We start from the raw sequence: 27,001 nt of genomic DNA, 5'->3' as shown, positions 1-27,001 counted from the left end.
GAAATGACTCGATCTCAGTCCTTAATTGAAGACATAAAAAATCTTCACGTTAAGTATGAGGAACTTGAAAGTCGTCATGAAACGCTCTCAACAGCTCATGAAAGGCTTTCCTATGATTATCTTCAAAGGAAGCAAGATCTTGAGAAATTGAGAGCGGCTCATGAAGATCTTCAAAAAGAAAATGAGTCACTTCGCACCGAACAGATCAGTTCAGCTCAGGAAGGATTTGAACCACCATGTCTTAAATGTATTGAGCGTGATAACGCTACTCCTGTTGCTGAATGTTCTACTGCTGCTACTGTTGCAATATCTTCAACTGTTGATGTGGAAACTAACCTCTCTGCTGAGGACACCACTGTTATTGCTGATGAGAATGCTAGGTTGAAGACACTGCTTGAAACAGGGATGTACAAAAGTCTCAAAGGGCATCAGACACTATGTGATGTCCTCAAAAGGCAGATCCTGAACCGAAACCCTAGGAAAGAGGGTGTTGGGTTCATAAGGAAAATGAATGCTGATGGCTCTTACTGGAAACCTGAGCAGTACCCAAAAATCACATGGGTTGCTGCAAAGGAACCTTCAGCAGATCTATCCACTCTATCTGGCTTCACTTGTGCTAATCCCGTTGTTATTGATGAATCCTTTGATGCAAACTATAAAGTGTTTAAGAATCAGAATGGTGAAGTGTTTGCCAGATATATTGCTACTAACTGCAGGAATGGACCGCCTATGAAGAAGATCTGGGTACTGAAAAGGTGTTTGGAGAATCTTCCTGTGAATGTCATCATGACACCACAGGTGAAGAAGACAAACCCCAGACCACAGGCTTCATACGGTCCAAAGGCTTCATACATACAGAGGACTCACCTGAGTCATACTAACGCAAATGTTTTGCAGGGAAGCCATACTCAGGCCTGTGAATATGAGCGTGGTTCATCAAACCGCCATGTTCATAAGACCAAGAACTATTCTGCTTATTCTTATGAATACTATTGTCCACCTACAAGACTTTTTGCTAGGGCTCCAAAGCCAAAGTTCTCAGATGCTGCACTTAGACTTATTGCTTCGAAGCTATCCCTGAAGATGTGGGTGGCTAAGAAAGCTTAACTCTCTTTTGCAGGGAAAGGTCTCCAGCCGAAAACCAAAATCGTCTAACACTATTTCTGGGGACCTTAAACATCTTGTAGGGCGTAAGATCAAATGCCCAAATGGTCTTACTATGTACTTTGTTTCTGAATCGCTTGCAACTTGCCCTATCAGTCCTAATCTCGATCTAAGCTTTAATAATCCACTGGTTTGTCAAATGTTTTTGCTTCAAAATTCTCTTCGTGAAGCCTATCCCCCTAACTGCACTATAGGGTACGACACGAGCTGCTTCAGAATGGATTATTGATAGTGGGTGTACAAATCACATGACTGGCAAGCGAAGCCTTCTCATGGACTCAACTTTACGTCCATCAGACAAAAGTCACATCACATTTGCTGACACTGGTAAAAGCAAGGTATTGGGTCTAGGTAGAGTTGCAATCTCAAAGGATCAACACATGGATAAAGTCATGCTTGTTGAATCCCTTGGTTTCAACTTAATGTCTGTCTCAATGCTTTATGATTTAAACATGATTGTGATGTATGGAAAATTTTATTGCCTTGTACTAATGGAATCTGACAAGTCTCTAGTGTTTGAAGGGTATCGAAAAGATGATTTGTATGTTGTAGATTTCTCAGCAGGACCACAACTTGTAGTATGTCTTCTAGCAAAAGCTTCTGAATGCTGGCTCTGGCATCAAAGGCTAGGGCATGCTGGCATGAGGAACCTCCACACCCTTGCAAGGAAGAAGCATGTCATAGGCATCGAGGGCGTCAAGTTCAAGAAGGATCACTTATGCGGTGCCTGTGAAGCAGGAAAGATGACGAGGGCCAAGCATCCCTCGAAGACAATCATGACAACAACTCAACCCTTCGAACTGCTACACATGGATCTTTTCGGTCCCACTCATTACTCAACTCTTACTACTACTGCTTGTCTCTATGGCTTTGTCATTGTTGATGATTATTCAAGATATACTTGGGTGCATATAATCCTTTACAAGACTGAAGTGCAGGATGTCTTCAGACGCTTCGCCAATCGAGCAATGAACAACTATGGCGCCAAGATAAAGCACATCAGAAGTGACAATGGCACTGAATTCAAGAACACTGGCCTAGATACATATCTTGATACTTTGGGCATCACACATGAATTCTCAGCTCCGTACACGCCACAGCAGAATGGCGTCGTCGAACGCAAGAACAGAACACTTATTGAGATGGCTCGGATGATGCTTGATGAATACAAGACTCCAAGAAAATTCTGGCCTGAAGCCATTGACACTGCATGCCATATCATCAACCGTGTTTATCTTCACAAGCTTCTGAACAAGACATCCTATGAGCTCCTTACTGGCAAGAAGCCAAATGTCAGTTACTTCAGAGTATTTGGCGCCAAGTGCTGGATCAAGGATCCACATCACACTTCAAAATTTGCACCAAAAGCACATGAGGGTTTTATGCTTGGATATGGAAAGGATTCGCACTCCTACAGAGTCTTCAATCTCTTTCATTACAAAGTGGTTGAAACAGTGGATGTGCATTTCGATGAAACTAATGGCGCACAAAGAGAGCTCTTGCCAAATGTGCTAGATGAAGTTCCATCCAGTGAATCAATCAAACTTATGGGAACTGGAGAAATCATACCTTCTGAAGCTCAACCTGAAGAATAACTTATCATCTTCGCACGTGATCAACCGGAAGACAATGCTCAGCCTGAAGACAATCCCTCTAACAATGACAATGATCAGCAAGAGCAAAATCTTCATCCTGTACATCCTCGTGTTGCAAATGAAGTGCAGATTGAGAGAATAATCGATAGCATCAGTGCACCTGGTCCACTCACTCGTTCAAGGGAAACTCATCTAGCAAATTTCTGTGGGCACTTCGCATTCGTCTCAATAACAAAACCCAAGAAAGTTGAAGAAGCCTTCATGGAACCTGAATGGATTCAAGCTATGCAAGAAGAGCTTCAACAGTTTGAGCTGAATAATGTATGGGAACTGGTTAAGCGTCCTGATCCTCGGAAGCACAATATAATAGGCACCAAATGGATATATCGCAACAAGCAAGATGAGCATGGTCAAGTTGTCAGAAACAAAGCTCGTCTCGTTGCTCAAGGATACACTCAAGTTGAAGGGATTGACTTCGATGAAACATTTGCTCCTGTGGCTAGACTTGAAGCCATACGCATACTGCTGGCCTATGCAAATCATCACAACATACTTCTATATCAAATGCATGTGAAGAGCGCTTTTCTCAATGGCAAGATTGAAGAAGAAGTGTATGTTGCACAACCGCCTGGCTTTGAAGATCCAAAACATCCTGACATGGTATACAAGCTCAACAAGGCATTGTATGGCCTCAAACAAGCCCCTTGGGCTTGGTATGACACACTCAAAGACTTCCTGAAGAGCAAAGGCTTCAAATCTGGTTCCCTCGACCCCACTCTCTTCACGAAGACATATGATGGTCAACTGTTTGTGTGCCAAATATATGTGGATGACATTATCTTTGGCTGCACCAATCAGAAATACAGTGAAGAGTTTGGATATATGATGCAAGATCAATATCAGATGTCCATGATGGGTGAGCTGAAGTTCTTCCTTGGTCTTCAAATACGTCAGCAACGCAATGACATCTTTATATCTCAAGAGAAGTATCTCAAAGATTGCCTGAAGAAGTTTGATATGCAAGACTGCAAAGGCTTCACGACGCCAATGCCAGCCAAACATCATCTGGGTCCCGACGATAATGGTAAAGAGTTCGATCAAAAGGTATACCGCTCCATGATTGGTTCTTTACTTTATCTACGTGCATCTAGGCCAGATATTATGCTTAGTGTTTGCATGTGTGCTCGATTCCAAGCGGCACCAAAGGAATCACATCACTTAGCTGTGAAGCGAATTCTTCGATATTTGGCTTACACCCGAACTCTAGGATTATGGTATCCAAAGGGCTCAGAGTTTGATCTGGTTGGATTCTCGGATGCTGATTATGCTGGTGACAAGGTGGATCGCAAGTCTACATTAGGCACATGTCATTTTCTGGGACGATCACTTGTATGTTGATCTTCAAAGAAGCAGAACTGTGTATCTCTCTCCACTGCTGAATCTGAATACATTGCTGCTGGATCTTGCTGCGCTCAGCTTCTGTGGATGAAGCAAACACTCAAATACTATGGCATTCATCTGAAGCAAGTGCCACTCTACTGCGACAACGAAAGCGCCATCAAGATTGCCAACAACCCAGTTCAGCACTCGAAGACAAAGCACATTGAAATTCGTCATCACTTTCTCAGAGATCATGTTGTGAAGGAAGATATTGATATCATACACGTCAACACTGAAGAGCAATTGGCAGATATCTTCACCAAGCCCTTGGATGAGAAGAGATTTTGCAAGTTACGTTGTGAGCTAAATATCTTGGAATCCTCAAATGTCTTGTGATCAGGCACACATCCTAACACTTATGCATATTGATGACTTAGATGTGCAACACACGAAGTAAAGTATATCTTCAATCAATGAAGACATACATTCTAAGTGTGAATACATTAATGTGGAATTTGACTTCGGAGCGCCATGATAATTGTGCGCCGTGTCTGGGTCTAATACTTCCTATACGGTGGGTAACGCCACCACAAAATTCGTCTGTTTGAAGTGTTTTACCCATGGTGTTACATTTGCTGTGTCTTCACATTTGGTTTGGCTTCAATCTCAACATGTCTTCATGATTATCTTCATTATGTTGATCATACATATATACTAGTGTTCTATCCTCTACATCATTCACTTATAGCTATGTCTTCTTGTTGAATCTTTTGAACTAAGTGAATGTGATCGGACCCTAACCTCTCTATGCTTTCTATCTCAAAATCTATCTCTCCAAATCATATGCATTCTCTTGAAACTGTCGAATGTCTTGTCTGCGTCCTTGTCAGCAGAAGATACAAAGACAAACATTAAGTCCGTTTTCAATGCTAATTCCTTCACCTGAAACCCGGAGAAGTGGGAACGACCACCCGACAAACCAGGCGTGCGTGGGAACGTGGAACAACCTCCGATATGTTGCATGATGGCCACGTGTTCTTCAGATGTGAATCGCCGGGGGCACCTGTGTAATAACGCTGTGCCGTCCCTGTCCCTATAAATACACGCCTCACCACAGTCATTATCCTTTCTTCCACTCTCGCACGAACCCTAGCGCCACTGCTAGCCCTCGACAACGCCGGCGATAAAGCGCTTAGCTGCCACGACCTCTCCGACGCTGTCTTCACGCCGGCCGCGGACATTGTCTTCTCCGTCATCGCCATAGGTGTCCTCCGTCACCAAGTTAGGGCATGGACGATCGAACTGCTCGGCCTCCTCTTCCACTCCGTCTAGCAGTTACTTGTGTGGTAAATAAAACTTCCTTTTTACGGCCCCTTTGATCCTATAGATTTGTCACTTTCTACCACAAACAGTTTCTGTTCACACATGTTGGATCCACTTCATACTGCATCTCATATTATGCCTAGTATGTTCACTTATGCTTCACAAAGTAGTTAGATTCCTCACTTGTACTGATCCATGGATTCGTACAAATCTGGAACCAACTCCTTATCTATGAGTGAATGTCTTCGCTTGATGAGGTCAATGTCTTCTAAACTGATTTATCTTCAAAATCTTCTGAGAATGCATATGACCTCTTCCCCTTCCCTCGCACCTTAATGCTGTCATAGGTACATGTCCGTGGGAGAACCCCTTGGTTCTCATAGTCTGCATTCATTTGCAGAATTCTTACAACATCATATAAATTCTCCCGAAGCCAGTTCCTGTTTGTCCAGCAAGCGAAAGCCCTTGAAGCCTTTGAACGTATTGAAGCCATTCAGTTTAAAGTTCATGGCTGCAGAGAAATCAGCAAGGAAAGGTGGCAGAAAGCGTCGAGGTGAAACGTCAAGAGATCTGCCCGATGACCTATCAGAACTGTACAAGACAGATCCAGAAGAGGATTACAATCAGCGCAAGACACGAATCCAATGGATTCGACGATATTGGGCAGAACAGTGGTTCAAGTACAGGTTTGTGACAAAGGAATATGCTGAGAAGAATGCCATCAAGCGACCATGGGGAGACATCCTATACAGAAATCTTCAACCCAGGTCCAGAGATGAAGCCATTGAACAAGGCTTCTATCCCTGCATGGTCCGTGGACCACAGCCTGCGGATGCTGACCCATCGTCGCTGCTATGGTGTCGTGACGACAATCTGTTCAAGCGCAACTTCCAGTTTGCCCAGAATTCGGCGAAGCAGAATAAGAAGTCATTGGGACTAGACTTCAACCCTGGTCCCTCTGCTCCCTGTGCCGATGGCACCCGCGAAGCTGAACCCAAACTTGTTGGGCCCTTCTACAACCTGGATGGCCTCATCACTCACATCTCAGTTCAAGGTGCCAAAGTGGATCATTCTGATGATGATGCTGACACTGATGAAGCCCCAGCTCCTACTCCAAAGCCGCAGAAGCCAAAGCAACCTAAAGCTTCAAAGCTTGCCTCAGCACCAAAAATCTCATGGGCGAAGCCACTGGCTACTGCACCTCCTGAAGACAGTGTGCAGTCTGAAGATCTTTCACGTATCTCCAAGCCCCCGAGAGTCAAGATGCCTCTGTCACACACCAGCCAAGAACTGACTGCTGCTGCCATTCTGCGCAATGATGCCATTGATTTGTCCAGTGATGAAGATCTTGCAGATGACGCTCTTGAGCAACTGATCAAGAGCAAAGAAGAAGCAGAAATCTTCAACAATTTGCCTCTCTTTGACGTGGCAATCATCCACGACTTCATCGATGAGTGGTTCGACACGCCCAACCTCAGCTTTGAAGACCTGCAACTTCCCATTGGCCTTAGTGTCGCCTTCCATGACGCCATTGCTTCAGAGCTAGCTCTAGCTCAGCGCATCGTCGAACTGAAGCAAAAGATTGACTTTGAGAAAGCTCAGTTCAAGAAGCATATGGCCAAGCTCAGCATGCAAGAGGTCAAGAACTTCAAGATCATGCTACACGAGCTCAAAAAGCCTTTCTCAAGAAGCGTGAAGAAGCTCAAGGTTCTCGTGAGCGCATGAAGAGCCTGGCTGACAAGTGTGTGCAAGCCTACAATGAGGCTGAGAAGCGCAAGGCCCTTGGGCGTCCTGGCATCGACCCCAGGATGGCTGCAAAGCAGAAGAAGAAGCCCGCTATGGCCAAACCCGACGCACCAAGGCAGGAAGCACATCCCATTGTCTTCCCAACCGGCATGACTGGCTCGAAGCCAAAAGCCAGGTCTACCGCTTTAGAACTGAAGAAGACGAGGACTGCTGAGGCTGAAGCCAGAAAGAGGAAACATCCTGAAGCCTCTGCTGCTGCTCCCTCCAAGAAGAAGCGCAAGACCAAGAAGGATCGGGCTGCTCCCACAGAGCCCTTAATTGTTGAACCTATCTCCATGGTTCGCCCTGCCGCTGAACATCAAGAGCGCCAACTGACTGTCCATGAGCCTGCTTTCACAGAGCCTCATGAAGCTGAAGACATTCCAGCAGCTGATCCCACCACTGCTGAAGACATTGGTCACCATGACAATGTTGACGATGATGTAGTTCTTCCTCTGATCGAGCATCAACAGGTATCATCGCCTGTGCTTACGCACAGCGAACTCATCAGCATTGGTCGTCCTCTGACGCCAATTGCTCAGGATGCATCATGGGCTGATCACCCACAACAACGAGTCACACCACCCCGGCAAGAAGAAGAAGATGACTTTGAGGCCCAGCCAACTCCATCTCCAAAGGCGTCGCCAGCGTTACGCAGGCTTCGCAAAGGACCAAGGTCTCAAGTCTCCGAGTCTGAGGCTAAAGCTGCTGAAGACATTCCGGCTGCATCAGCCGATGACACCCAAGAAGAAGAACGTGTCCCTACTCCCCCAACTACTGAAGAAGCTGTTCTCGAGGAGAACGTATTTGTGCCTGACCCTTCAGCTCATCAAGTGGAGGTAGAAAATCTTGAGGCTGCCAACACCAACACGAATGAAGCCACTGACATTGTCATGGCTGAAGCAAATGTGGAGCCTACACCAACCCATGAACCAGAAGTCAGCGAAGCCAATGATGCTACTGCTCCTGTTCCTGCGCCTGCTGCTGGTCCTTTGTTTGACTATCATATTGAGCATAGGCCTCAGGTACAGAAGCCAATGCCAAGGTTGCCCAGGTTTCCAGGTCCTGCATCAGCACCTCGATCCTTCAATGTCAACGGCTTCAAAGCAGACAACACCTTCTTCAATAGCTCCAAGAACCCCTACTCAAGGGAACGAATATCTTCTGATCGGTTCTGGAGCTATCCACAGTGAAGCTATTACTCCTACATTCTGTACAATCAAGGTCACATCTTCCCACATATGCGTCTTGACACCGAAGCAATAGCTGGTCTGCCCTGTTTGGAAGAAGCTTTGGATTGCTTCAAAGAGGTTGGATTGTTGCCTTTCGTCACCGACCAAGAGCACTGGAACGAAGAGTTGCTGCTCCAATTTTATGCCACACTTCACATACGTGGTTACAACAGAGATCCGAAGACTTGGGTCCTTGAGTGGATGACAGGAAATGTTCATCATGAAGCCAAAGCCTTTGATATCATTGAGCTCACTGGTCTGCCCACTCCTGGAGATCTCTATGAACCTGGCTGTCAGCTTCACAGTGAAGCTATGGAGAGCATCTTTCAGAAGCCTGAACCGAACATGAGTCAGATGCTCAGTATGATGAAGCCTTTGCCACAAGACGCTGCATATCCTAAGGAGTTCTTTGTTGAAGACCTGGAGTATCTGCCAAGGACCATCTATCACATTATAAGGCGAACTCTCTGGCCCATCAAAGGACATTCTCCACATGCAAAGCTGGAAGGTGCAATGAAGACTTTGGTCTTCTATATTCTTCATGGCAAATGCTTCAATGCACAAGACTTCTTCATCCGCCAACTTGCTGCATCAGGATCTGATCTCTTTGGCTTGAAGTTCTATGCTCCATGGATAATGCGGCTGATTAAACTCCACTCAGCTATCTCATATCAGCCATCTGCTCGCAATCATCGGATCTTTCTGCCTGATTTGGATATGTCCGTTGAAGCCATTTATCCAGAGCCTGCCAAGGAACCTCTTAGTCTTCAGAATGCGGAGCATCAAAGTTTCACTCAGAACATTGAAGGAGTTAAAGCAGTCACTCATGTTTATCCTCTGGCTGGTACTACACGTGCACCTCATCGTGCTCTTACTGAAGCCACTGAAAGCACTATTGCCCAACGACCCAAGAAGCGATCTCGTGTTCTCAATGACCGAGAGCTTCTGGTTGCTCTTCATCAGAAACAGGATAGGCATCATGACTGGCTGAAGCGCCAAATGCAAAGCCTCTTGGTGGATGTCAACCGCATTCGCAATCTTGCCACCAAGAATGCCTTTGTTGCCCATGAAACCTGTCGGAGTACATGGAAAAGGCTGACGCTTATGTGTTCTGAGGATGATCTTCAAGAGGATGGCTTCTCTGAGCGTTTCAAGTTTGACTCCACACCTCCTCGAAGGGCTGTGCTGCGACGAACTCCATCTCTTGAAGACTCTGAGTTCTCTTCCTCTGCGGCAACTGTGAATGCCAGAGTGATCGAGGACGAAGATGATGCCACTTCACCGCCCCCTACTTCTGCACGCCTCGACACTGCTCCAAGTTCTTCTACACCGCCAAACACCACCGACGACCTTGCTGCTTCACCTACTCTTCATGGGAACGAGTAGATGCTCTATGTCTTCAAACCTTTTTGGTCCTCACTGACAAAAGGGGGAGAAGCATATGAGTTTGATAGTCTTCAAGCGGGTCCATATGGGCGGTTACTTTATGTTTTGCCTAGTGTTTACAACTCTTGTTTTGATGCATTTGGTTCTTTGAGTTGGAACACTTAAACTCGATGGTCGTCTGCTACTTATTTGCTATTTTGTGATGCGATGATAAATTCCGCATGTGCGACGATAAATTCCGCACTTAGATTATTTTGCAGATGTCCATTTTTCATTATGCATGTCATTATCTTCACATACCTTTCATGCATGATGAATTGTCATCATAAGTTGAAGAGCATCTCCACAAGTACAACCTGCCATGTGCATTTGCATTCCGAAAGCAAATTACTTATATGCACATCTTCAGGGGGAGCCCTTGCAACTTATGAAGACAATTCCTTATCCTTTACAATTTCACATATTATATTCCCCGTTGAAAACTTCAACTAGTTTGTCATCAATCACCAAAAAGGGGGAGATTGTAAGTGCATCTAGTGCCACCCCTGGTTGGTTTTGGAGTATTGACGACAAACCTAGTTGAGGGACTAATGTGTTTGTGAGAATTGCAGGATAACACAGGTAGAAGTCCCTCATTGATTTGGTTTTCCTACTAGAGATGACCCCTGAAAACGTATGAAGACATTGCAGTCAAAGGTGGTAAGTGAAGACATTCACCTTGAAGACTATGACAAGAGAAGACATCGCATGAGGACTATGGAGCGCGAAGACTTAGATCTTTCGTAGTTCTTTTTCTTCTTTGTTGAGTCATAGGAACCACCGTACTGTTAAGTGGGGTCCAAGAAAACCAGTCAGAATGACTGAAGTGATGCTTAACCAAAATCCTATGTCTTCAAGTGAAGACTATGAGAGGGAATCTTGTTCAGAGTTGGACAAGTCAGCTTTGCTTGTAGCCCAAGTAAAGTTGCCGTGTGTGTTAGAAATCTGACTGTTGGAACACGTGTCAGTTCCTTAGTGACCCAGGGTCATTTCGGACAAATCAGGTCGGGTTGCCTAGTGGCTATAAATAGCTCACCCCTACAACCATAAACGGTTGGCTGCTCAGAGTTAAAGTACGGCTTTTGTCGTTTTAGAGCAACCCACCTCGAAGCCTTTGAGAGATAATTCCTTGAGAGGATAAAGCCCTAACCACCCAGAGCCAAAGAGTGTTAGGCATCACTTAAGTCTTCTTGTCTGTGTGATCTGAAGACTTATTACACTTGAGGACTGTGAATCCTCCAGCCGGTTAGGCGTCGCGTTCTGAGCATCCAAGAGTCATTGTGGAATGCCGGTGAACGAATTCTGTGAAGGTTTGGAAGTCTACCTTGAAGACTTACTAGAGTAATTGGGCGAGGACTGGGTGTCCTTAGCTCAAGGGGAATAAGGTGAAGACGAGGTCTTCAGAGTTGAATCTCAGCCTCCCTAACCAGACGTACAGTTGTCACAGCAACTAGAACTGGTCCAACAAATCATTGTCTTCAACGAGTCACTGGTTTCATCCTTCCCTTCCCCTTACTTACCATTGGTTCTTGTGAAGTCATTGTACGATAGCATCACCATTTGACTTCACTAAGTGATTACGTGTACTGATTGGCTTCTCAACATCTTCCTACCTGATCCTTACTGCCTAGCTGCTATTTGTCATTGTGCTTTCACTTCATTAAATACATGACTATGGTTTGCCTAGTGTAGTCTACCTTCCGCTGCATGATAATAGGTTTATTTCTATCGTTTGTCTTCGAAACTCACATGTTTTGAAGACTTTCATAAAAATTGCCTATTCACCGCCCCTCTAGTCGATCACTAGCACTTTCAAGGACTGACTGGGATGGCATGAAGCAATGCAGAGGCCGGTGCTTTGTAGTGAGTATTTTCAGTCATCCAGTCTAATACCCATGAGTTGACGTCTTCAACATTGCCAGTGATGTGCAACGTGGCATAGAACTGAAGTATGAGTTGTTTGTTCCAGTCGCAGATGTCGGTGCGGAGGTTGAGCAGTCCAGCGTCATGAAGAACACCGAGGACTGGGGTGAAGCAGGGTAGCGACTCCATGTCCACATGAGGAATTTGCTCATGGTCAAAGATCTTGTCTTTATCGAATAGCAATGAAGAATAGAAATTCTTTTGGCTTGTTGTGTAGAAGCGCTTGCGTCTGAGTCTTGCAGAGTCATATGGATTATAATCCATGAAGAATATGTGCTCAGCAAAGAAGTCATCTTCTTTGAACTTCTGCTTCTTGGAGTAAGGATTCTGAGGCTTGGGCTGAAGATTTGCAGTAGGCTGAGCAGATACTTCAGCCTGAGGAATTTCATGTTGCGCTGGGGCTGCAACATTGGAGGTGAATCCCTTCGCCATCTTGATAAATCTGACTATGGCTCCTAGCCAATCTGCACGATATGCGTCAAATTCATCACTGAGTGTTTTGATCTCAGCTTGCATGGCCACAAGTTCATCAGTTGTCATTGTGACTACATACTTCTTCAGAAAATGCTTCTTCTTGTACTGAGCTTTCTTCAGCTGTCTGGCCTTCTCAAACTTCCATTTTTCTTCGCCTATGAAGGCGGTCAGCATATGACTTTGGCCAGGTGTGTGATTGAAGTCAGGCATAGGAGTGTTGGGGTCCTTGTGCCAAAGATCAATGAAGTTCATGATCAACTTGGGATCTAGCAGAAGAGGCACATTTGCGCCTTTGGCTCTAGCGGCCCGTTACTATCTATCTCTGATGATTTCTTCTAATTCCTCATCTTCACTAGACGGCACATGGAAGGTGACCTGCTTCTTGTGAGGACTTGGCCTTGAGCCTCGTCTAGCAGTGGCTTTTGTCTTCAGCAAAGCAGGTCATGTTGAGGATTGAAGAGGAACCGAGGAACTTGCAGATGCTCCTGAAGCAATTGAGGTGCCAGTTGTCCTTTGGCATGAGGCGAGGTGCACAGGTGCTGAGGACTTTGCAGGAGTAGCTGAAGCTTTTGCAATAGTGGGACCTGGAGCTGCTTGAGGAGCTTGCCGTGAGGGCTTTGAAGAGATGGGCCGTGAGGGCATTTCTGAGGAGCTTGGCCGTGAGGACATTGAAGCAGAGGCACTGGGCTTGTGTGCAGGCTTCTTGGGCATAGCCTTCTTAGGCTTGCTAGCAGAGTCCTCAGCAGTGGTAGCAGAAGAGTCTTCATTGAATTTCCTCACTGCTTCCTTGGCCATTTTAGCCAACTTGGCTTGCTGCTTGGCCCATTCATTAGGATATTCCTCACTGCGCTTGAGGCTAGTGGGATCGGCAATTTATCCTGGCGCCAATGGAGGTCTTGGGAAAGGAGGGTGTAACACGAATTTCTTCATGTATTTAGGAGTTACATATCTGTACTCCCTCCATTCACGTGCCCATCTCCTCTCTATTCTCTGAATGCGCACTTTGCGCTCATTCTTCATTTCTTCAGCAGGTGTGCAGTACCCTGCATAGATGTCATCAGGGATCTCAAACACTGTGTTGACTTCCAATCTCTTTCGTCCCTTCTGAGGTTTCTTGCCATTGGCCATTTTCTTCAACTGAGGAATCGGAAAAACAGAATTCTCTGAAGAGGTATGCAATCTATCTTCGAGGAACGCTGTAAATGAGTTAAGTTGATGAGAACCTAGTGATTCAGCAACAGACATGAGTACCCTGTGAACAAAGTATAGGTGCGAAGAATTTTGATAGGTCACATGCGTTCTCAGAAGTTTTTCAAAACAGAACAAGTTTGAGGAATTTGACCAGGAGTGTCTTGAGGAATTTCACATAAGCGGTCTTTGACTTAGATTCCAGAGTTGTATAGATTTAAAATCCACACAATTGAGGAATCTTGAATAAAAACATCTCTTAGAGAAATAGATCAAGAACAGATGCATGATAGGTGTTTAAATAGTGGGGAAGTTGAGGAATAAACACCTTTTGAAGATTTGTGAAAATCATCAGAATCAACAAGGGCAGTAAAAATAGATTTTAATTACCCTTGACGAAGAACACGATGAACTGGGAAGTGTAGATGGGAAGTTCGTCCATTCAGATCTTCCACGCCCTAACTTGATGGAGGAAGGCAACTACGACGGCGACAAAGTGAAGATTTCCGCGACTGGCGCGAGTACGACGATGACGAGGTCGAGGCAGTGAAGCTCTTCCTCACCGGCGATGATGGAAGTAGCAGCGGTGCTTGATCTGGAAGCTCGAGCAAGGGGAGTAAGGTCGAGCGGGGTAAATGAAGTTTGAGGAGGGAGAGGGGTATTTATAGCCAAGGTGAAAAACCGCTCGCCCGAAGAAATTGGATGAACGTGCCCCTGACTGTAGCGACCCGACCCAAAATGGATCGAAGTCTCTGTGCTTAAGTGTCATCCCTGGATCGGTATGCTGACACACATAGTACTCGAGGAATTATAACAAAGTTCAAGCACACACTTTATTACATCAAGGTCCTCAAAAGAGTATTTATTACAATAATATGGCCAAAGGCCATCTCAATAAAAATAACTGCAGAAGCATTGAAGGTAAATGAGTCCATCCAACTCCACGGCAAACTGAGTGTAGAACAATGACCTATCGCACCTTTAATCTTCGTCGGAAAAGTCTGCAACATGAGACGCTGCAGCCGTGTAGGTCAGCACATGGAATATGCTGACAATTTCACACTGTATAATAATAATGGAAAAAAATATCTCTATATGCAAATTTAGCTGGTGGAGGCTCTAAGTTTAATTTTTGCAAAAAGCAAATTTTAGCCTACAACAAAGGAATAATTTTTTATTACTATAAGTTAAAATGCCATTACTGAGAAGGTTCCTCCAACTCAATCCCAAAATTCCCAAGTTATTAGTAACCCAATAATTTCATTAAATAGAGTGATGAGATTAACCAATAATTCACTTCTAGATACTCAAGTTGTCCATAACCGGGGACACGGCTAATCATGATTAGTTTGTACACTCTGCAGAGGTTTGCGCACTTTTCCCCACAAGACTCGACCACCTCCATGATCGGAAGATCGAGACATAGCATTTCTGAAGTATTTCCTCCAAACCCTGGGTAGACCGGTACACCTACTTTCCCCTACATCAGCTAGTCTACCACGGAAATAGGTCACACAACTTACTCAGCTATGCCAGAGCCCATAATGGCTTGTGGCTGCACACGGAAGTTTCTAGGCATGAAATATCTTATGATCCCTTTGAGCCTGGGTGGCGGACCTAGGGTAATCACATGGGTACTCTGGGATTCCCCTTGGGCAAGCACTGGTTACTCCAGGTGCCCCAAACAATCCACCCAGATGTGTATTGAAGTTGCCACCTGTAACGCCCCGAGACCGATGTGCCAGGTGTCGTCCAGTTATTCGCTGTTGTTGCCTTGTCATTGCTTGCATGTCATGCATTGCATATCATGTCATCATGTGCATTTCATTTGCATACGTGTTCGTCTCATGCATCCGAGCATTTTCCCCGTTGTCCGTTTTGCATTCCGGCGCTCCTATCTCCTCCGGTGGTCTTTTCTACCTTCGTCTCGTGTGTGGGGATTAAACATTTCCGGATTGGACCGAGACTTTCCAAGCGGCCTTGGTTTACTACCGGTAGACCGCCTGTCAAGTTTCGTGCCATTTGGACTTCGTTTGATACTCCAACGGTTAACCGAGGGACCGAAAAGGCCTCGTGTGTGTTGTAGCCCAACACCCCTCCAAACTGGCCCAAAACCCACCTAAACCTCCTCCATCATCTCGGTCGTTCGATCACGATCACGTGGCCGAAAACCGCACCTCATTTGGACACTCCTAGCTCCCTCTACCTATAAATATGTCCCTCCCCCGAAAGTCGCGGTCCAACCCTAGTCTTCTTCCTCCACCGCGCATCCGAACGCGTCCGTGCCGCGCCGGACGTGTCCGCTCCGCCGGCCACCTCACCTCCACCAATCAGAGGACACCACGTCACCCCGCCGCCGCTCTCAGCCAATTGGGCGCCGCCACATCGCCCGGGCCAGCGCCCCCCTGCGTCGCCTCCGCGCCAGGCCCGCCGCGGCCCATCGCGGCCCCCCCGAGCCCATCTCGTCGCCGCCCGCCTCCTCGCGTCTCTGCTCGACGCCGCCGCCTCGCCTCTCGCCGGCGCGCCTCTCCGCCGCCACGTCATTGCCGGCCGCCGCGCCGAGCTTCGGCCCCGCCGCCTCGGGTCGCCGCTCCGCCCCGTCATTCACCGCCGTGCGCCGCCCCGGCGACGGATCCGGCCGCCCCGTCGCCGGATCTGCCGACCTTGACCCGATCCGGCGGCCCCAACCTCCTCTCCGGCGATCCCCGGCGTTCCCGGGGAGCTCCGGTCATCCTTGAAGTCCCCGAGATTTCCATGTTTCTTATGCCCATGTTCATCATGTCGTAACTTTGCATCCATAGCTCCGATTCATGCATATAGCATATCAAAATGTTCACCTCAGAGAGCACATCATTTCGTCTCATTGCATCATTTTGATTTGAGTTCATCTTGATGCCCTAAATGCTGTTAGAAGAATGCTATTTGAGATAATTGTCAGATCTGCTGCTCCAATTAGCTATTTGTCGTTTTTGCCATGATTATTATATGCATGATATGCCCATGAGCTCTACATGTGTTTTGTTATATGCCATGCCATATCTCCAGAGGTGCTACCCATGTATTTTTGTGATGTGTGTGGTGACTATCACAAGCTTGCAAAGTGGTGCGTTCGTTAATGCTGATTTCAGGGACTTAGCATTTCCACCAAGTCCTTGGACTGTTTATCTCATTATGCCATATGTTTGTATTGTTTCCTAGTGATCCGTGCCTCTTTTGAGGATGATCAGTAAGGTTGTTTTGTTAATCTTGTAGTGCTCTATCCATCCATGTCTTCTTTTGCAATTATGGAGCACCCTAGCTCGAGTCAATCGAGCTCTACTTTTGTCATCTCGTGAATCTGGGCAGATTGTCTACTTGTTAGCAATTTTGCCGAGGATGTTGTAGTTGATCCGTGCATGCTATGCCATTGTTCTTGCCATGTCTAGCTTGTATAATGTGTATTCTTGATGGGTGTATGCTTACATTGTCATGACTTGCTCTGTAGTGAGTGCATCGAGCTCGTAAACATGCCCACTTGATATCTGATTTGCATGCTCCAGTTTTCACCAAGTCTGTGATCTGATTATGTTTTTGCCATGTTCACATGCTTGCAATTGTATTTTCTGATCCCTTTTGGCTTAAGGTCACTAAGGGACTTTTGTTAAGATCTTTGAGTAGCTCCATGCCATGCTTTACTTTGCCATATTCAGGTCCTGTAGTATATAGTTTTCATGCTCCAAAGAGTGCTATCTGATCTGAAATTCCAGACAAGTGTTAATTTCACTAAGTCTGAAATCTGTTTACCAATGCATTTTTGCCATGCTTGTTTGAACCTGTTAATGGATGAATTGGCCGTAGCTCAGTGCTAGTCTTTTGTTAAGCTTCATGAATGGATCCCTGCCATGTATTTTGATGCCATGTTTGAGTGATGTAGCATGTCCATCTTGTTGCATTTAGATGGCTACTTGCTGTAAATCGCAGAACGTGGCCATATTTGAATTGCTTGCCATTTCCAAACCGTAACTCCGATTCTGGCGTTCTTTATATTGTTTTCAAGCGATTTCATCTCATCTTTCCAGTGGAACACTTGGATTTCCAAGTTGAGGCCAGGTTCATTCATTCCTTGTCAAATCTTGCATATGCATCACATACCGCATCCCGCATATCATACCATGTTCATGTGTCAGTTGTTTACTATGTTGTGTGCTTCTTTTCCGGTGTTTGCTTCTTCGGGTTGGTTCCGGTAACGTCGCGTTTGTGAGGACCCGTTCGTCTACATCCGTTTGTCTTCTTCATGGACTCGTTCTTCTTCCTTGCGGTATTTCAGGCAAGATGACCATACCCTTGAAATCACTTCTATCTTTGCTTGCTAGATGCTCGCTCTTTTGTTATGCCAATGTTGCGATACCTACCACTTGCTTATCATGCCTCCCATATTGTTAAGCCAAGCCTCTAACCCACCTTGTCCTAGCAAACCGCTGTTTGGCTATGTTACCGCTTTGCTTAGCCCCTCTTATAGCGTTGTTAGTTGCAGGTGAAGATTGAAGTTTGTTCCTTGTTGGGACATGGAGATGTTGTTCCTTGTTGGAACATGTTTACTTGTTGGGATATCACAATATATCTTATTTAATTAATGCATCTATATACTTGGTAAAGGGTGGAAGGCTCGGCCTTATGCCTGGTGTTTTGTTCCACTCTTGCCGCCCTAGTTTCCGTCATATCGGTGTTATGTTCCCGGATTTTGCGTTCCTCACGCGGTTGGGTTATAATGGGAACCCCTTGACAGTTCGCTTTGAATATAACTCTTCCAGCAAGGCCCAACCTTGGTTTTACCATTCGCCACCTAGCCTCTTTTTCCCTTGGGTTAGGCCAGCCCAAGGGTCATCTTTATTTTAAAACCCCCCGGGCCAGTGCTTGTCTAAGTGTTGGTCCGAAACAGAGCCACTTGCGGCGCCACCTCGAGGAAACTTGAGGGCTGGTTTTAGCTGTACGTAGTGTTCATCCGGTGTTGCCCTGAGAACGAGATATGTGCAGCTCCTATCAGGATGTCGGCGCATCGGGCGGTCTTGCTGGACTTGTTTTACCATTGTCGAGGATGTCTTGTAGAACCGGGATACCGAGTCTGATCGGAATGTCTCGGGAGGAGTTCTATTCCTTCGTTGATCGTGAGAGCTTGTCATGGGCTAAGTTGGGACACCCCTGCAGGGATTTGAACTTTCGAAAGCCGTGCCCGCGGTTATGGGCAGATGGGAATTTGTTAATGTCCGGTTGTAGAAAACCTGAAGTTGATCTTAATTAAAATACATCAACCGCGTGTGTAACCGTGATGGTCTCTTTTTCCGGCAGAGTCCGGGAAGTGAACACGGTGTTGGAGTTATGCTTGACGTAGGTTGCTCTAGGATCACTTCTTGATCATAGGTTTTCGACCGTGCTTTTGCCTTCTCTTCTCGCTCTCATTTGCGTATGTTAGCCACCATATATGCTAGTCGCTTGCTGCAGCTCCACCTCATACCTTTACCTTACCCATAAGCTTAAATAGTCTTGATCGCGAGGGTGTGAGATTGCTGAGTCCCCGTGACTCACAGATACTTCTAAAACCAGCTTGCAGGTGCCGTTGAACCGTGCAGATGACGCAACCAAGCTCAGGAGGAGCTCGATGAAGATCTTGTCCTTTGTGTTGTTCCGTTTTCAGTTGATCAGTAGTGGAGCCCAGTCGGGATGATCGGGGATCTGTGTAGCATTTGGGGTAGTCTTCTTTTATTTTGATTCCGTAGTCGGACCTTGTGTGTATCTGGATGATGTAATGCTTTATTCATGTAATTGTGTGAAGTGGCGATTGTAAGCCAACTATGTATCTCTTTCCCTTATGTATTACATGGGTTGTGTGAAGATTACCTCACTTGCGACATTGCTTTCAATGCGGTTATGCCTCTAAGTCATGCTTCGACACGTGGGAGATATAGCCGCATCGAGGGCGTTACACCACCTTATGTTGTCCCAAAATTATTATCTCTCGCAACTTGCATGGATCACACATACCAATCCCCGTCTACGAGCATGGCTAAGCAATATATGACATAACGAAAATTCCCGGGGTGATCAAAGGTCATAGGTTCCTACCACATGAACTACATAGCATAACCACATGTTCCCAATCCTACTCATGCAATCTTTGAGGGTGAAACTAATGCATAGTAAAAACTCAGTATTGAAAATTATGATCAAAGTGTGAACTTGCCTTGCTGACGTTCGTTGAACTGTAAAGATTCGTAGTAGCAAGCTTTGCACTCGGGATGATCTAGCGTAAGCAAGCAATAACATACATAAGCATACAAGCAAAGATCCAAAAAGAAAACAAATGAAAGACTTCAAAAAACTCCAAAACAACCAAATAAAGTTTCTGTACATAACATAATTTTTATAGTAGCAAAAATATGTGTGTTTGGGTCTAACAGAAAGTACACGTTACGAGCTTCAATTTGCAAAAAAGAATCACCTAAAACGGAGTTACGAAACTCGAGTTACGGCCTAACGAAGTTTGAATTCAGCTCTGTTTGAATTCAAATTTTAAAACTTTCAAAAATATTTTTCGTTTGGTTCTCTCAATAGATGGGATTTCTATGAAACCGTAGGAAAAAGAATCAACTAATTCGGATCTATAGATTAAAAGATAAGCTAAAAGAAAAATCTAACAGAAATATGAAATATGAATTTTTCTAAAAAAACTAATTTCAGCCAGCGACAAGTGGCGCTCTCTAGTTGGTTGGGCGGGTGTTTGCTGCTAGTTTAGGAGAGGATGGCCGATCCGTAAGGGAAAAAACTGAAGCGAACATGGGTTCGTTCAACTTACAGAGAAGAACAAGAGGTTTGGGGGAGGCTCTCAGGTGGTGATGGCGGTGGCTCCGGCGATCGTGGGCGGCGGCGGAGGTGTCTACGAGATGCAGCGGAGAGTGGCTCGTCCGATGGTGGAGTCTGTGATGATCAGAGGAGACGAACGGCGACGGACCGAAGCGGCAAAACTCGGTGCTCCGGTTGCTCTCGTGAAGACAACGTGGTCGAGGGTGGCCTCTATAGAAGTAAAGGGATCACAAGACCTTGTCAAAAAGATTATGGAGATCGAGAGAAGTCGGAACCCAAAAGGATAAGGCTCGGGACGGCTCACCGACGTCGGAAACTTGCGATGAACTGCAGCTTCTGAGACAAGATTGGAACATCGAGTGCGTCGTCTAGAGGTGGTTTTGGCGAGGGATTTTCGACTGAATCGGTCGAGGAGAGTCGTGGCTATTTATAGGACATCTTCCTTGGTCGTGAAGTTGGCTGGAGTTAGGATTTCCAAGAATTTGAAACGAACAGGTGTCGGGAGTAATGTACGCCTACATTTCTGTTGTCTGTTCGTGGGGAGGAAGAAGAAGAGGTGCGGGGCCCAGGCGCCAGAGAAAAAAAACAAGAGAGGGAGGAAGAGCGAACGGGCGATGGAAACGTGCGTGGGGCACTGGGGCACGTGTGAGGTGATCGAGCGGTGGAGCGATCGACCTCTTTTTTAACGTGGGGCGCTGCTGCTAGCGCTAACCTGGCTGGGCTGGCTGTGTTTTTTTAAACGTTTTTTACAGCAGCGTTAAAGCACCGAAAAGACGATGAAAATAAGTCTAAGAATTCCCAGAAAATTCACATAGTAATATGGTCTTATATATGACCTTGTGAACTTTTATCTGGCCTAAAATGAATGTTTTCAAAAAATAAACTTTTTGATATGCTAATAAAATAAATTACAAATAAAACTCAAAAAATATATTTTGGTTCCAAATTCAATTTCCAATATTTTCTTTTCTGATTTTGAAGAAGTCATTTTATCTTTTCTCTTTATTTTATTTTTGATATAATGGAAATGAATTTTTTTTGGTGAAACCAAATTTTATCCAAACTCCCAACTTCGAAAAAACTCAAAAATTGGTTTTTGGGGAAACTTCCAACTCTCTCTTTTGGTCCTTGAGTTGCTCAAAGTTCCTTGGATCAAAAATCAAATAAAACAAGTGGGGCAAAAATGCATAAATCATGGATGCATATGAATGATCTATTATAAACATCCAATTTGAAAATTGGGATGTTACAAACCTACCCCCCTAAGATGAATCTCACCCTCGAGATTCGGGTTGGCTAGCAAAAAGGTGTGGGTGGTCCTATCGGAGGTCTTCTTATCGTTCCCTGGTGGCTTCTTCCTCCATATGATGACTCCACTGAACCTTGCAAAACTTGATGACCTTGCTGCGGGTAACCCTGCTTGCAGTCTCGAGAATCTTGATGGGCTTCTCCTCATAGGTCAGATCACTATCCAACTGTATGGCCTCCAGTGGCACTGTATCTCTTAGAGGAATATCGGCCATCTCTGCATGGCACTTCTTCAACTAGGAAACATGAAACACATCATGAACTCCTGACAAGGCTTCGGGTAATTCGAATTTGTAGGCAACTTCACCCATGCGTTCTAAAATTCTTTATGGCCCATAAATCGTGGTGCTAACTTTCCTTTGACTCCAAGTCGTTTAACTCCTCGAAGTGGAGACACACGAAGATATGCTCTATCTCCGACTTCGTAGGTTACCTCCTTGCGTTTAGCATCAGCATAACTCTTCTGCCTGGACTGGGCTATCTGAGTCTGTCACGGATCAACTTGACTTTCTCCTCCAAATCTCTGATTAAATCGGGTCCGAATAATTTACGGTCTCCAACTTCATCCCATATCAATGGTGTCCTGCACCTCCTTCCATACAAAGCTTCAAAAGGGGTCATCTTCAAACTAGCTTGATAGATGTTGTTATATGAGAACTCAGTGTAAGGCAAATTATCATCCCAACTAGATCCATAATCTAGCGCACAAGCTCTCAACATGTCCTCCAGAATCTGATTGACTCTCTCGGTCTGCCCATCTGTCTGTGGATGAAAAGCTGTACTGAACTCCAGCCTGATACCCAAAGTTTCATGTAACTGATGCCAAAACTTTGAGGTAAATTGTGTTCCTCTATCTGATACGATGGTCCTCAACACTCCATGCAGACATACGATCCTGGTCATGTATATCTTGGCTAACTTAGCACTTCTATATGTGGTTTTCACGGGGATGAAGCGAGCTACCTTAGTCAAGCGATCAACCACTACCCAAATAGAATCATAGCCTGATCGGGTCCTGGGTAATCCAGTAATGAAGTCTATGCCAAGCTTGTCCCACTTCCAATCTGGTATCGGCAAAGGATGAAGTAATCCTGCTGGTTTCTGGTGCTCTGCCTTAACTCTCTGACATACGTCACATACTGCGACATACTCGGCAATATCCTTCTTCATACCTATCCACCAGAAACTTTCCTTCAAGTCCAAATACATCTTGGTGTTGCCCGGGTGTATCGAATAAGGCGAATCATGAGCCTCCTGAAGAATCAATTTCCTGATCTCTGGGTCATTTGGCACATAAATACGCTGCTCAAACCATAAGGTTCCATGTTCATCCTCACGAAATCCTTCTGCCTTTCCTTGGTTCATCTTTCCCTTTATCTCCGCATTACCATTGTCTAACTTTTGGGCTTCTCGGATCTCTCCCAACAAAGTGGATTGAATTTCCATTGCGGCAACAAAACCTCGTGGTACTATCTCCAATCAAAGATCCCTGATATCATCAATTAACTCCTGAGGTAATCCTCCTGCTGTGAGGGTATTGACGTAGCTCTTGCGGCTCAATGCATCTGCCACAACATTGGCCTTTCCTGGGTGATAGTGCAATTTCATATCATAATCCTTTATGAGCTCCAACCATCTTCTCTGCCTGAGGTTCAACTCCTTCTGCGTGAAGATGTATTTCAAACTCTTGTGATCCGTGTAAACATCACACCTATTTCCAATAAGAAAATGTCTCCAGGTCTTGAGTGCGTGCACTATGGCTGCTAACTCCAAATCATTTGTGGTATAATTCCACTCATGAGGTCGAAGCTGATGTGAGGCATATGAAACAACTCTTCCCTCTTGCATAAGAACACCTCCAAGTCCCTAACGAGAAGTGTTCGCAATATACTTGGAAATCCTTGCGTATATTCGGAAGAATTAGCACTGGGGCTGTGACCAAACGTTTCTTTAGCTCCTGGAAACTGGCCCCACATTTCTCGGTCCAATTAAACTTGGTGTCTTTCTTTAATAACTCTGTCATGGGCTTTGCGATCTTGGATAAATTCTCAATAAATCTCTGCTAATATCATGCGAGTCCAAGAAAACTGCGAATCTCTCCGACTGAGGTGGGTGCCTTCCATTCGGTGACGGCTTCAACCTTTGAGGGGTCTACTGCTATTCCTTCTCCTGATATAACATGTACAAGAAATCCGACTTCCTTAAACCAGAATTCACATTTGCTGAACTTTGCGTATAATTGATGTTCCCTGAGCTTCTCAAGAACCAAGCGCAAATGTTCCTTGTGTTCTTCTTCATTATTCGAGTAAATCAATATGTCATCAATGAATACCATAACAAACTTATCCAAGAACTCCATGAATACCTTATTCATCATACTCATGAAATAGGCAGGGGCATTAGTCAAACCAGAAGACATGACCACAACTCATAAAGCCCATATCTCGTGGTAAAGGCTGTCTTGGGTATATCCTATTATTGAATCTTCAGCTGATGATATCCTGATCGAAGATCGATCTTATAGAAAACTTTTGCTCCTTGTAGCTGGTCAATCAAACCATTGATCATTGGCAGAGGGTACTTGTTCTTGATCGTCACCTTGTTCAGTGCACGATAATCTACAACTATTCTCAAGGATCCATCCTTCTTCTCAACTAGAAGCACTAGGGCTCCCCAAGGTGATGAACTCGGTCGAATATAACCTTTCTCCAATAATTCCTTAATCTGCTTCTTAATTTCCTCCAGATCATTTGCGGGCATCCGATATGGTCTCTTGGATATTGGTCCGGTGCCTGGTAACAATTCGATCAAAAACTCTATGTCCCGATCCGGTGGCATGCCGGGCAATTCCTCTAGGAAAACATCGGGATAATCCTTCACAACTGGTACTTCCTTCTGAACAACTCCCGAAAGATAATTCACTTGAGTCTTCCTTGGCGTATGCCTTGACACATACTTGATCCTTATCCATCTGGGGTGGTGAGAAGAATCGACTTACTGGCACAATCGATGTTTCCCTCGTACTTGGATAGCCAAACCATACCTAGGATTACATCCAATCCTTGTGATTCTAGGATGATGAGGTCGGTGGGAAAAATGTGTCTCCCTATGGTCAATGGCAATTGAAAACATCCTCGACTAGCCATATACTCTGCTCCTATTGAACTCACTAACATAGGTGACTTAAGGGCTACGGTCGGCAACTTAAACTTATCGACAAACCCCCTTGATATGAATGAATGTGATGCACCAGTGTCAAAAAGAACAAGGATTGTAAATGAATTAATCAAGAACTTACCAACAATGGCGTCAGGTTGGTCATAAACTTCCTCCACATTGACATGGTTCACCTGACCTCTGGTGAAAGGATTGGGCTTATTTCGAGAGCTTCCATTATCATTCCTGTTCTTCGCCTCGGGACATTCGGTGGCATAGTGTCCGGTTTTCCCGCACTTGAAACAGGTAATGTGGCTCAGATCCTTCTTTGCTGGTGTAGCGGGGTTGGACTGATGCTAATTGTTGTTTCCTCCGTTCCCATTGCCATTCCTATGGCCATTATGGTTATGTCCATTTCCTCTATGATGAAAATTTCCTCCATGGTTATGGTGAGTGTGTCCACCATACTTGTCGGATCCTGATCCATTATTTCCTGAGTACGGGGTATAGCGGGGCTTCTGCTAAACTCCAGAGTTATACTTTCCCTGTCCGTACTTCCTCTTGTGATTCTCCACCTGCTGCTGCTTGCCTTCTAGAATGAGAGCCTTGTCGACCAACTCTTGATAATTGTTAAAGGTAGTCACAGTCAACTGAAGTCCCAGATCATCGTTTAGTCCCTCCAGAAATTTCTCCTGCTTAGCGGCATCATCAGCCACGTCTCCGGGAGCATACCTAGATAACTTGCTGAATTCCTCCACATAATCACCAACAGAACGATTTCCTTGACGTAAGTTGCGGAACTCACGCTTCTTCAGACTCATAGCTCTGGCTGAAACATGTGTGGTACGGAACGCCTACTGGAACTGATCCCAGGTAAAATTGGCTATGGGAAATGTAGTGGTGTAATTCTCCCACCATGATGCTGCTGGTCCATCCAGTTGATGTGCGGCAAAGCGCACCTTCTCAGCGTCAGTGCATCCTGCAGTGGTCAGCTCCCTTCCGATCTTGCGAAGCCAGTCATCTGCAATGATTGGCTTCGTGCTGCTAGAGAACACTGGTGGGTTCAACCTCAGGAAATGGGTAAGGTTGTCGAATGGGGGTGGTGGCGGTGGGTTGTTGTTGTGGTGGTTCTGATTCTGGATGAGTAGCTGCATGAGAGCATTTTGGTTCTGAATCAACTGGGTAAGTTCCGGTGGGAATTCCGGGTCACGTCTTGGAGGAATCTGTTAGGTTTAGAGTGGAGAGAAATTAGAATAGAATAAGGGCCTAATGAGAGAAATAACTACCCATATGCTTATGATAGCAAGAAAATTTCAAATCAAGCAATTCACACAGATCACACCACACAAGCAAAAACCTACAGGTAAGGTCATATCCACAAGAGATATGATCTCTTCATACTACCGCAATCATTCGTTGGACTCAACTTGGTAGTGGTGGTCTGAACTAAATCGTCTCAAATCAAAGTCAACTCTAGCTTCTTCCTCTTCATCGTCAATGATGTCTTCATAGGTCATGGCCTCATCGGCCTGAGCAACTTGGTTATGGGGTTCAACTACTATTTTATTGAAGTGGAGAAGAGATAGAAATGAATAGAGAAGAGTATAGACCAACGGATATTTAAGGAAGTCGTAAAATAGAGTTTTCTTCCTATGGCTTTCCATTACCTAGTGGTCGCGCCCTACAATCAGCGTGTGCTCTGATACCATCTTGTAGCGACCCGACCCAAAATGGATCGAAGTCTTTGTGCTTAAGTGTCATCCCTGGATCGGTATGCTGACACACACGATACTCGAGGATTATAACAGAGTTCAATTACACACTTTATTACATCAAGGTCCTCAAAAGAGTATTTATTACAATAATATGGCCAAAGGCCATCTCAACAAAAATAACTACGGAAGCATTGAAGGTAAATAAGTCCATCCAACTCCACGGCAAACTGAGTGTAGAACAACGACCTATCGCACCTTTAATCTTCGTGGAAAAGTCTGCAACATGAGACATTGCAGCGGTGTAGGTTAGCACATGGAATATGCTGGCAATTTCACACTGTAGAATAATAATGAAAAAAATTGTCTCTATATGCAAATTTAGCTGGTGGAGGCTCTAAGTTTAATTTTTGCATAAAGCAAATTTTACCCTACAACAAAGGAATACATTTTTTATTACTACTAAGTTAAAATGCCATTACTGAGATGGTTCCTCCAA

The sequence above is a fragment of the Triticum urartu genome, chromosome 4, assembly GCF_003073215.2.
Source record: "Triticum urartu cultivar G1812 chromosome 4, Tu2.1, whole genome shotgun sequence".
Taxonomy (NCBI): Eukaryota; Viridiplantae; Streptophyta; class Magnoliopsida; order Poales; family Poaceae; genus Triticum; species Triticum urartu.
This window is presented reverse-complemented; position numbering follows the sequence as displayed.